This window comes from Schistocerca cancellata, chromosome 1, assembly GCF_023864275.1.
Source record: "Schistocerca cancellata isolate TAMUIC-IGC-003103 chromosome 1, iqSchCanc2.1, whole genome shotgun sequence".
Classification (NCBI taxonomy): Eukaryota; Metazoa; Arthropoda; class Insecta; order Orthoptera; family Acrididae; genus Schistocerca; species Schistocerca cancellata.
The window spans coordinates 272,989,224-273,002,465 of record NC_064626.1 but is presented as its reverse complement, the minus strand read 5'-3'; the positions used below and the strand labels follow the sequence as shown (position 1 = coordinate 273,002,465).

The 13,242-nt window shown below is 44.3% G+C and overlaps 1 protein-coding gene across 2 annotated transcripts in view; it reads left to right on the top strand.

Annotated features, from left to right (window-relative positions):
• Positions 1 to 13,242, top strand: part of LOC126171053 (uncharacterized) — a 542,365-nt gene that overhangs the window by 134,226 nt on the left and 394,897 nt on the right. Inside the window, exon 1 of one of the 2 annotated variants that reach the window (XM_049920769.1) lies at positions 3,638 to 3,754. The exons of the other annotated variant lie outside the window; for it this stretch is intronic. The gene's annotated coding sequence lies outside the window, so the exon portion shown is untranslated. Of the gene's footprint in view, positions 1 to 3,637; positions 3,755 to 13,242 lie in introns of those variants that run through there. 2 annotated transcript variants of the gene reach the window in all.

Here is a 13,242-nt window from a genome sequence, read left to right as displayed (position 1 = left end):
AATGGCTGAAATTTTTACAATACATTCCTAATATCCCGTTGTCGAACAACTTTGAAAATTGGCGTGATATCTTGATCTCTTGCCGAGATACCCAGGTTCAAAGTTACCCTACAAAATGGTTCAAATGGCTCTGAGCACTATGGGACTTAACTTCTGAGGTCATCAGTCCCCTAGAACTTAGAACTACTTAAACCTAACTAACCTAAGGACATCACACACATCCATGCCCGAGGCACGACTCAAACCTGCGTCCGCAGCGGTCGCGCGGTTACAGACTGTAGCGCCTAGAACCGGTCGGCCACCACGGCCGGCTTTACCCTACATGTATATGTAAAATACGCAGGAAAAATCCAGTGTGAGGCGAAAACGTAGTTTATAAATTGACGTAGCACGGGGAAATGTGCTGTAAAGGGTCTCACGTACAAAATTTTTGAGCACACAAAATCCGGTCTGACGCGTAAAAAAATGTTTCAAATGGCTCTGAGCACTATGGGACTTAACATCTGAGGTCATCAATCCCCTAGAACTTAGAACAATTGAAACCTAACTAACCTAAGGACATCACAGACATCCATGCTCGAGGCAGAATTCGAACGTGCGACCGTAACAGTCACGCGGTTCCAGACTGTAGCGCCTAGAAGCGCCCGGCCACACCAGCCGGCGGTCTGACGTGTAAAATTATATACGTAGTCTTGCGTTGTTTCAATTTCACGTAAGTACACTATCAAAATTTTACTGGCCAATGAAGTTCTTTCATCCGAGTAACTGCCCTGTAAAGGCAGGGAAAAGAGCGGAACCAGCGGAAAGATGCTCCTATCGCAGCGCAAAAGAGGTGAATATACTCCTGTTTATTAAAATACTCTGACAGAAAGGTGGGGTACCAGCTGCCTCATTCTACCTTCTTCAAAATTTTCGCAAATATTTTGGCACGTGAAGATATTCGTCCTTTTATATGCTGAGAGGGGAGACAGTGCAGTGGGAAAGAGACACGGGTTGTGGTATATAAAGAGTGAATGATACCAGGGCAGTGTCTGAGAAAGAGATACACAGTGGCAGTGGAACACAGTTGACAGATGTCGCATGCGTACCGTTATCGGATTCATTTTTCACATCCGACGTTAAGGACCGAGAGAGGGCGGTGCCTCAGAAAACACTGAAGCGCCGGTCGGTCGACATTGGCAACCACACAAAACTGTTTTCGTGAGCATAGGCGCCATTTGAGGACGGTATTATGGAAATGGAAGAGGATGTAGATGAAGATGAAATAGGAGATATGATACTGCGCGAAGAGTTTGACAGAGCACTGACAGATCTAAGTCAAAACAAGACCCCGGGAGTAGACAACATTCCATTAGAACTACTGACAGCCTTGGGAGAGCCAGGCCTAACAAAATTCTACCATCTAGTGAGCAAGATGTATGAGACAGGCGAAATACCCTCAGACTTCAAGAAGAATATAATAATCCCAATCCCAAAGAAATCAGGTGTTGACAGACGAAAAAATTACCGAACTATCAGTTTAATAAGGCACGGCTGCAAAATACTAACGAATTCTGTACAGACGAATGGAAAATCTGATAAAAGCCGACCTCGGGAAAGATCAGTTTGGATACGGTAGAAATACTGCAACACGTGAGGCAATACTGGCCCTACGACTTATCTTAGAAGAAAGATCAAGGAAAGGCAAACCTACGTTTCTAGCTTTTGTAGACTTAGAGAAAGCTGTTGACAATGTTGACTGGAATACTCTCTTTCAAATTCTGAAGGTGGCAGGGGTAAAATACAGGGAGCGAAAGGCTATTTACAACTTGCACAGAAACCAGATGGCAGTTGTAAGAGTCGAGGGGCAGGAAAGAGAAGCAGTGGTTGGGAAGGGAGTGAGAGAGGTTGTAGCCTGTCCCCGATGTTATTCAGTCTGTATATTGAGCAAGCAGTAAAGGAAACAAAAGAAAATTTTGGAGTAGTATTAAAATCCATGGAGAAGAAATAAAAAACTTTGAGGTTCGCCGATGACATTGTAATTCTGTCAGAGGCAGCAAAGGACTTGGAAGAGCAGTTGAAACGGAATGGACAGTGTCTTGAAAGGAGGATATAAGATGCACTTCAACAAAAGCAAAACGAGGATAATGGCATGTAGTCGAATTAAATCGGGTGATGCTGCGGGAATTAGATTAGGAAATGAGACGCTTAAAGTAGTAAATGAGTTTTTCTATTTTGGGAGCAGAATAACTGATGATGGTCGAAGTAGAGAGGATATAAAACGTAGACTGGCAATGGCAAGGAGAGCATTTCTGAAGAAGAGAAATTTGTTAACATCGAGTATAGATTTAAATGTCAGGAAGTCGTTTCTGAAGTATTTGTACGGAGTGTAGCCATGTATGGAAGTGAAACATGGACGATAAATAGTTTGGACAAGAAGAGAATAGAAGCTTTCGATATGTGGTGCTACAGAAGAATGCTGAAGATTAGATGGGTAGATCACATAAGTAATGAGGAAGTATTGAATAGAATTGGGGAGAAGAGGAGTTTGTGGCACAACTTGACTAGAAGAAGGGATCGGTTGGTAGGACATGTTCTGAGGCATCAAGAGGTCACCAATTTAGTATTGTAGAGCAGCGTGGAGGGTAAAAATCGTAGAGGGAGACGAAGAGATGAATACACTAAGCAGATTCAGAAGGATGTGGGTTGCAGTAGGTTCTGGGGGATGAAGAAGCTCGCACAGGATAGAGTAGCATGGAGAGCTGCATCAAACCAGTCTCAGGACTGAAGACCACAACAACAGGCGTCATTTACGTGACAGTATGTATCAATAATGTGTGGGCGGCAGCAGAGAGAGAGAGAGGGAGTGGTGGTAGCAGCGAGCCAGCCCACTGGCCGGAGTGTCCCCCTCTGAGGTGCGCAGCTCCTCCGCGAGGCTGACCTTGCATTGCGCCTGCGTCGCGCCCGCGGCGGCGGCGGCGGAGGCGGCGGCGTTTATCTGTCCGGGCGCTGGGTCCCCTAGTAGTACGCACGCCGCCGGCTCCGGCGCTGCCTCGCCCTGATAACGCCGCGTGTGTCCGGCGCTGCAGTCGTCTTCGATTCGTCCGATACACTGCACGCGTTTCGCCTCTCGGGTGTGACAGCAAGCTGCGACAGTGGCATCGCCGGGAGAGTCAGCGTGGAGGTCGGCGCTTTGCAAGTGGTGACGGTGGACGGTATTGAGTGATTTTCGGGGTGAGCTATTGTGATAAACTAGTGCGACGAGATATCGGCAGAACAGTGTCATCCGAGGTAGGGGCTAGTAGGCGGTGAAGATGCCGGGCCCGACGGAGACGTCGACGACGAACACGACGACGACGACGATGACGGCGACGGCGCTGAGTGCGAGCGCGGGCAACAGCCCGGCGGCCAGCAAGCGGCCCGCGCGGCGCGCCAACTCGGTGCGCTTCAGCTCGGCGGCCTGCGTGGCGCCTTCGCCGGGGGCAGCGGCGGGCGCCGGCAGGCCAGTGTGCCGCGCGCTCTCGATGAGGCAGGAGCGCGAGCGCGACAGGGACCGCGCCGGCTCGCCGTGCGCGCGCCGCGGCCGCGCCGCCTCCGCCGCCCCCGGCCTGGCCAACGGCGGGCCGTCGCCGCGCCGCGCCGCCCCCGGCGCGGCCAACGGAGCGCCCTCGCCGCGCCGCGCCGCCGCCCCCGCGGTCAACGGGTCGCCCTCGCCGCGACGCACTACCCCTGCCAAGGGGATCGATACCCCAACGCGCACGCGCACCCCCACAAGGTGAGCCCGACAGCAGCTGACTTTTCCCGCCAAATCTCTGGCACGCGCAGCCCGCGCTGTGATAACTTCGCAGGGGTCGACAGAAGCATCCGATCCCACGCGTCTGCTTTGTCCCGTGACGTAAGGGTGTTGTCGTGTGTGACGTCATGAAGGCGCGGATTTTGGTTTGAGTGTGCCTGTCTCCAGTTCTGTTTTATCTTATTTTTATTTACTTTTCTGATCTGTTCGTTCTATCTCGTGAGATTTTTTTTAAATTTTAAAACACTTATTACTTATTTTAATTATCTGTTTCCTCGAATTTCTGTTTTAGTTTATTATTTTTTTCTTTCTGATCTGTTCGTTCTATCCCGTGAGATCTTTTTTTTTTTTTAAAGACAAAAAACACTAATCTTCTATGGGTTGCAGGGGTTACGACCCCTGGGGAGGTGGGTGGGTATTCATGCATGGCTGTCTTCACTTACACGTTGTATCTACGCAAGGCGTCTAAATTTGTTTATATTAGTTTGCCCCCCACCCAAAACACCCCATTTCCCGCGCTTGTCCCGTTAGTGTCATTAGGCTTCTTGTGGAAAGTGTGTGTGTTTGTTTTTGTTTCCGCCATATTTGTGACTTCATGGGTCAAAGCAGACGGGTGGGATCGGACGCTTCCGTATTTCCCCTCGCAGTGACTTCGAGACGAATATTCGATACGAGTCGACGGCTTTGGCCAATTACGTTATGTTACTGGCTGCTGTCGCGTCACCTTTTCGTGCTTGTATCCATAGTTCTGTTATTAGCTGGCGAAGCCAACGAATTTGAAAGCAATATATAAATAAAACTGGTTGTGGTGACACACTGACCTGCAGCTTAGCCAGAGGTATAGGTTAGGTTGGAAGGTAATTATGTGGTTGTGAGGTAGCGGAACCAACGAATGTGATAGTGACAAAAACCTGATTATAGTGACAGATTTCTCTGTATCTACAACATTTCGCGGCCCTGTCAGCAACTGTATAAATATTAATTTTAATAATGAACAGCCTCAGTTGCACCGTTTACCTAGAAATTTACCTAGCCTTTAGTCGGGATAACCCAACCTTCTTCAGAATCACAGTATCTATCGTTTGTCCATAGTGGACATCGTCAATCTAAAACTACAAATCCATAAACTATCGTCAGAATGTAAAATTAACTTGGCACTGGGGCCGAGGCAGTGCCAGATATGTTTTACATTCTGACGATAATTTATGGATTTGTAGTTTTAGCTTGACGATGTCCGCTATGGACAAACGATAGATACTGTTATTCTGAAGAAGGTTGGATTATCCCGACTGAAACCTATGTAAATTTCTTGGTAAACGCTGCAACTGAGGCTGTTCATAATTAAAATTAAGATTTCTCTGTACCTTACTACGTTTGGAAAAAAAATCGCCAATAACATCACGTTATAGTTGCCATATTGTTTACGGCGTTTATCGCAAGTTTCGTATGTCACCGGCCAAAGTCGGCGATTCGTATCGTACATTCCTCTGCATCCGCTACCCCTCTATTTCTTCCATGCAGTTTATTTTGAGCTTAATTCTAGGTCGTAGCTTGTAATGAAATGGTGCACCAAACACCGTGATACTGCTGTTCCGTTTGACCAGTGAGGTAGCTACGGCCACTATTATTTCTATTAGATTTCTTAGACAAACGTTGTGATAACTTAGTGATCCGTGTTCATACATGCTCCGTTATCGGGCGAGAACGTCCTCGGTCTCATTCATTTTGATTCTAAAGTTGGTATCATTCAATGGTAACACAATTTTTTTATTTCTTGTCTATATGAGTTTATACTGTTCAGTCGGTATAAACAGCTCACAATGTCTCTTGGCCGATCGCTGCGTCAGAATACGGTAGGATTAACATATCATTGAGGCACATAAGACACGATTCGTGAAGGGTTTACGTGTTTCGTAAGAAGGCTGCTATATTATTGTTATATTTTGCAGAATTCTGGGGTAACAGACCTGTACCCTTGTCTGAGGTCTAGGTTAGGTTGAAAGGTAACAGATAGTAAGCCAACGAATATGCACATTGTTGTTACATTTACGTCTACGGTCGAAGTCCCTTTTCTGCGCTGGGATCAGGTATTTTTAATTTCGATCCAACGACCCCCGTCTACCAGCTACAGGCAGTTTGTTTTGAGAATAACTATAGGTTGTAAACAGGCATATTAAACAATGCGAAACAACTTGTCCATTTTGATTACTGGCGACACCATACGTATTTTTATTACTATTTTTACTATGTTTAATGAAGGTCGTAGTGAAATACTGACATATGGCGTAGCACGTGATCAAAGTTAGTGTACTGTGGCCAACGGATGTGTCACGAAAACAAGCTGCTGCTCTTCCAAATGAAAGTTTTAAGTCTGCTCAGTAGCCCGAGGTTTAGCTTATGTTGGAAGGTTATAGTTTATGGCACCAATTTTTGCTTTCCGTTGTTAGTGTTTTTACTGCGAACAGTAAAAAGTTATACCCAAGAGTGGAATATGTCGCTTACAGAATGTACAAAGGCTGTGTCTACGCGTTGCAACAATTAATGGCAATAGTTTAGTTGTGCATTGACGAAGCCAGCCAATGTGTCAATTTTATATACATGATGAATCCGAACTACACCGACAAAAGTTCAGAGTTTAAGGGATATTTTCTGAGCATAAAATTTCATGTGTCATTCACTTTCCATTACATTAATCTTTGTGACGTGCATAAGAACTTTAGTTGCTCAATATTTGCCCGATATAGAAAGCTCCGTGAATTTTAAATGTAGCTTTTAACGCTAACTGCGTGACCGCAACTGCTCTGTAAAAGTTTCTGTACGAAGTAGCTGAATTGTTTTACGGCCTGGCAGCCCTTATCGTAACGCCGGCACATATGTGAAACGACAAAAATATTTTCTTATGCACAGATTTTCCTTTTTGACAACATAGGTGTAGGCATACATTTTTTCTATGACTAATCTGATGTCATGCAGTTCGTAAACATTGGTTGTTTTGGGGTCTCAGTAGATAAACTTATTCACTAATTTTCTTGAATTATGTTTAAAGCTTGGTGTTCTCCTATTCTGTGTTTTCATCGCACACCTGTCATTCTTTACCGCTGTTCTTACTCGTTAGTGGACTCACTTTATATTTCGGCGAAGATATTCAAATAATCTCCTAAACTTTCAGCAAAAGTTAGAACAGTCTAAGTATGCTGTTTTACAAATAACGTTACGCCGCGACAGAACTGGCCAGAATTAGTTATTTCAAAGTCTATGACAGGTAAATTTACTTTAGAAAGCTTAAAGTTTTGATGTGGTGAAAATTACAATGTTTTGTATCACGAGCCTTAGCGAACAGTCGATGTTGGCCTTATTCTGCCCTTCAGTTAATCTTGTACATCGCGTATGTTTCATTGTTACGGTTTAGCCGCTGCTCTTAATTTTTAGCAGCTATTGCCAGCTGCATAAAAATATATAAGCTGCCACGTTACGTCAACGAAACTGGATATTTACGCAAAGTTGCTTTCGCTCTAGAAAATTGTGCGGGGAATACCTGGAGAGCATACATGTATTTACAAAAAATCATCTATATAAGTGTATCCCTCGAAATGCTCAACTCATTCTAGTGGCTTCAAATGCGCCTATGGTTTATGGTTGTTGTCGAATTAGTGTATCAATATTTTTGCCGTTTGAATTTCCTTCTGCGCCTCGCGTCCCTATTTGCAGAAAATATGCCATATGAATACTTATTTCAATTTTGTCATGAACATTCACTGCGGTTTCCTGTCATCCTTACAAATTGTGAAACGTCGCCGGGAAAGTGTAACATAGATACAAACAGGTGGCTATTTAGAGATGAGAATTTGTGTGTGCAGTCACCGACTGTTCTTTACGGTATATTACACAACAAAAGATGATGTGCGCTAGTCATGTTTACATTGATTCAGTACTCCAAGAGAGTGTATGTTTAACTGTATATTTGTGTTTTTTGCATTGCTATTTTCCACTTTTATTGTTTTTGGTTTCTTATCCAAATAAAATAATCGGGGGCGGAATATTTGCGTAGAGTAACTTAATGCGTGCCTTACGTGTGCCTTTAGTCTCTATAATTTTCTTTCCGTTGTTCATGTTTAGCAGTGAAGTGGTGCTATTTTTAAGCCATACACTCTGTTTTGCTCCTCAGCAAGTTAGTTCCTGTCCCTTTGAACTCGCGCGCTGTTGTGGTTCGACCTTCGCTACTCTGTCACGCTACGAAGTCAGCTGTTCTTGCGTCGCGCATTAACCACGCCTGAACTCATTACGACATTTCACTTATCGTGTCGAGGTAGTCATCATGTTTGTCGCTCAGTAAACATGCTACATTCGCAATCACTTGTTCATCAGCTACGCTCCGCTCATAGGATACTTTCATTCTCGTTGTCTGTTCACTACTATAATTTCCAGGTCACGTTGCATAGATCTCAGAACGCAAACATCTTACCATTTATTTATTTACCTAGTTCCGTGGAAACGTACGAGCCGAAGCTACTCGGCCATCAAAGGAGTCAGTACATAGTTTACAAAACCTGATTAGAAAATTTGTACACAAAACAACTAACGAATTAACAAAATTTTGCGAACGTATACGAATAAATAACACATTACAGAGAAATATTCTATACTCCGGCGATGAACTCACGTAAAGAATAGGGGTGTTTCTCAAGCAGACATCTAAAAATGGATCTGAATGCTTGACATTTATCACTCAATTTTTGTTCAGTTTCACTGGAAGCCTATGTAAAATGAAAGCCGCTAAATAGTTCACACCATCCAGTATAGTGCTTGGGAAAGTGTTGTCCAAGTACACGTTTTTCTGTCTAGTATTCACTGAATGAAAGTTACAGTTCCGTCGGAATGAGTCTATACTATCAACAAATAATGCCATGATGTTATATGTAGGGGAATGACAGAGTTAGAATTCAGACGCATCTGAACAACATCCTACACGAAGTTCGCGAACTGGTGCTGCAGATCAATCTGACAGTACTTTCTGGGCAAAGAGCAATCTTGGTGAGTGCACAAAATTGCTCCAGAATAAGTATAACAGCATGCGAGGTAATGTAGTGAATGAAAGGTAATCAAACAAGCCTTCGCGTTTCAATGTCAGAGACAATAAAACCATTCTTTCAGTGAAGGCAGCAGCATTCAGTTTCCGCACAAGAGCTAGAAAGTGATACATTCAGGAAAGTCTTCCACCTACCCTCAGTCCTAAGAATTTAAAGTTGTCCACTTCACTAACTGGCCACCACAGGTCAATAAAATGTTCAGTTTACAGGATTTCCGTTTCAGAAACTGTATGCACTGCGTTTTCTTGTCGTTAAGCATTAACCAGTTATCTGAAAGATACCTGCTGATGTTACCGTCTACCGTGCAAGCTACATAATTCATATTACGTTCAAAGTCTTTCAAAATAACATTTCTTATCTGCAAGGAAAAATAGTTCAGTCACTTATCATACTTAGTAGCATATTATTCATAAATATCAAGAAAAGCGAACCCAGAATAGAAGTTCGTGACACTCGCGCTCTCCCCCACCACCACCACCACCACTTTAAACGACCCCAATCAGATTTTAGCAGCTTCCCCGTTTGTTGCCACTGACACCTTCTGCTAGCTACTTTCCAGTGACGAAGTGAACCATACTATGAATACTGCGTAAGCTTGTGAATTAAACTACAGGTTAGTTACACAAGGAGGGAAAAGAAGCTCGCCGGAGTACTTTTTTCCCTATGTTTCCATGTTGTATCGTTCATTATAGCCACCGAGCATAAAAAGCAAGTAGTGGAAAATGTAACGTATTACGTCGTCTCGCATGAAAAATTGTTTCGTACCAGAGGACCGGATGCTGCTCACTGAAATGCCTGCGTCTTGTCTGTGCGGTGGCGGCTATTGATTACCGTGACCGTAACCTTGCGCGAGATTGCATCTGTCAAGGGCGTACTTCCGACGCGCATCTTTGCCCGGAATAACAAGCGTCCGTTTTCAGTTTGGACTGAAGTATATCGTGTTTACTTTCCAGTGTGTCACAGTCAGCGAAAGCGATGGGAATACATTCGACGCAACACGTCAAACCGGGGTTGAGGCAACTCTTAACGCAAAACGCGTACGACGTAAAAATTCTGCGAATAATCTGTACGAGGTGGCACAGTCGTAAAGCTAAGGAGTCGCATGCGGGAGGACGGTGGTTCAGATTCCCATCTGCCATGAAGATTCAGGTTTTCCGTAATTTCTTCATGTCGCTGAAGGGAAGATTTGGGCCTTTTTTGAATCATCAGTCTTGGTTAGATGCGGCCGGTCACGAATTCCTCTCCTGTATCTACCTCATCTCAGAGCAGCGCTTGCGATCTACGACCCCTATTATTTGCTGGATGTATTCAAATCGCGGTCTCCTCTACAGTTTTTACCCTCTACAGCTCCCTCTGATGCCATGGAAGTTACTCCCTGATGTCATAACAGGTCCTATCATCTTTTCCCTCCTTGTCAGTGTTTGTCCTATATTCCTTTCCTAGCTGATTTTGCTAAGAACCACCTCATCCCTTACCTTATCAGTCTACCTCATTTTCAACATTCTTCTCTAACACCATATTTCAAATGCTTCTATTCTCTTCTGTCCCGGTTTTCCCACTGTGCACGTCTCACTACCAACAACGCTGTGCTGCAAACGTACATTGTCAGCAATTTCTTCCTCAAATTAAGGCCTATGTTTGTTGATACTAGTAGATTTCTCTTAGCCAGGAATGCCATTTGTGCCAGTGGAAGGCTGCTTTTGATGTCCTGGCTGCTCCGTCCGTCGTGATTTATTTTGCAGCCTAGGTAGCAGAATTCCTTAATTTCATCCACTTTGTGATCACCAGTTCTGATGCTAAGTTACTCACTGTCCCCATTTCTGCTACTTCTCATTACTTTCATCGATTTACTCTCAATCCGTATTATGTCCTCATTAGACTGTTCATTCCATTTAGCAGTTCTATAATTCTTCTTCACTTTCACTGTGGATAGCAGTGTCATCAGCGAATCTTATCATGGATATCCCTTCACCCTTGAATTTTAATTCCACTCTTGATCCTTTCTTTTGTCTCCGTTATTGTTTTTTTCGATGGATAGTTTTAACAGTAGGGGCAAAATACTACATCCCTGTCTTACACCCTTTTCAGTCCGCGCATTTCGTATTATGTCGTCCACTCTTATTGCTCCGTCTTGGTTCTTGTACATATTGTATATTACCCGCCTTTCCCTGTAGCTCACCCCTATTTTTCTCAGAATTTGCAGCGTTTTTACTCTGTCGAACGGTTTTTTCCAGATAGACAGATCGCCTGAACTTGTCTTGATTTTTCTTTAGAATTACTTCCATTATCTACTGCAACGTCAGAATTGCCTCTGGTGCCTTTACCTTTCCTGAAGCTAAACCCTATAGTCATTTAACGGATCCTCAATTTTCTTTTCCATTCTTCTGTATATTAGTCTTGCCAGAAACTTGGATGCCTGAGCTCCTAAGCTGACTGTGTGATAATTCTCGCACTTGTCACATCTTGCAAACTTCTGAATTGTATGGGTGATGTTTTCCGAAAGCCATATGGTATATCGCCAGACTCTTACAGTGGTCAGCCAGAATATTATACCCACGTACATAACAGCCACCTAATCTCCATCTTTATCACCAATAACAGCGGCAGCGCGTCGTGGCATTGAAGCAGTGAGGCTTTGGTAGGTTGCTGGAGGGAGTTAACACCATAGCTGCTCACTTAAGGGGGTTAGGACGTCAAACGGGCCGACTTGGAGCAGGAGAGGCACCACAGGACATTTTAATTTGCCCTGTCTACACTTTTACAAATAAATTCATAAAACTTTGCCAGCATGACCAGGAAGGATTCAGAATTCACACTCATAGCAGTTGAAGTTCGAAAACATAACGAAGTAATTTTTTTACATGTGAAATTTCATTATTTTTTCACTTACTAATGGCAGTATTTGTTGCTATAGGTACACTTATCTTCATAAGTAAGAGAGATTCTTTGATGAATTTTGCACAGCATACAAACCACACTTAAAGGTGTACGAAACTCTAGAATTTTCCAAATCTATTAAAAACTGTGGTAAAAATTGAGGTAATTAACTATAAAATTTGCTTTTTTCTAAACACGAAGTTTAAAATATAACAGCTCATTCGTTTTTCATAAATTAAATAAATTCTAGAGTGTCATACACCTGTGAGTATGGTATGTATGCTGTGCAAAATTCATCGAAGAATCTCTCTAACTTATGAATAAAAGTGTACCTATAGCAACAAATGCAGCTATTAGTAAGTGAAAAAATAATGAAATTTCGCACGTAAAAAAATTATTTTGTTATGTTTTCGAACTTCCACTGCAATGAGTGTGAGTCCTGAATCCTTCCTGGTGATGCTGACAAAATTTTATGAACTTATTTGTAAAAGTATAGAAGCTGGAAATTAAAATGTCGTGTGATGCCTCTCCTGCTCCAGGTCGGACCATTTGACGTCCTACCCCCCTTAAGTCGCTTAATTGCCTAAATTCCGGGGAGGGAGGCGATGACCTTCGACGCCACGTTCAATCATATCCTAGACGTGCTCGATCGCGTTCAGATTTGCTGAATTGTGGGGAGGGGGGGGGGGGCAACACATCAACTGGAACTCCCCGCTGTGTTCCTCGAATCACTCCATCACACTCCTGGTCTTGTAACGTGGCACGTTATCCTGTTGAAAAATACCACTGCCGTCTGGAAGAGGTGTACGTGGTCTGAAACCAGTGTACGATACTCCTTGGCCGTCGTGGTGCGTTGCCTGTGCTCCACTGGACCCGTGTATGCCGACGTGAATGTTCCCCAGAGTATAAGTGAGCCGCCGCCAGCTTGTCTCCGTTTCGCAGTATCCTACAGGTTTCAAGGAGCTGTTGCCCAGGAAGACGACGGATTCGCGGACTCTCATCGGCGTGCTGAAGACGGTATCGGGATTTGTCACACCACGCAGCGCTCTGCCACCGCTCCAAAGCCTAGTGCCGATGGTCAAACGTCCATTTCAGTCGTAGTTGCCGATTACGTGGTGTTAACATTGGCACATGCTGGGGAGGCTCATAGTTAGGAGTGTTCGGTGCACTGTGTGTTGAGACACACTTGTGCTCTGCCTAGCATTACAGTCTGATGCTAGCTTCGCCACAATTCGTCGCCTGCCCCGTTTTACCTGTCTGCTCGGCCAACGACGTTCGAGGGGTGGCCGCCAAGCCCCACGACGTCTGGACGTGGTCCGCCGCTCGCGTCCCGGGTCCCGGGTTCGATTCCCGGCGGGGTCAGGGATTTTCACCTGCCTCGAGGTGACTGGGTGTTTGTGTTGTCCTCATCATTTCATCATCATCCAGGAAAGTGGCGAAATTGGACTGAGCAAAGGTTGGGAAATTGTACGGGCGCTAATAACCACGCAGTTGAGCGCCCCATAA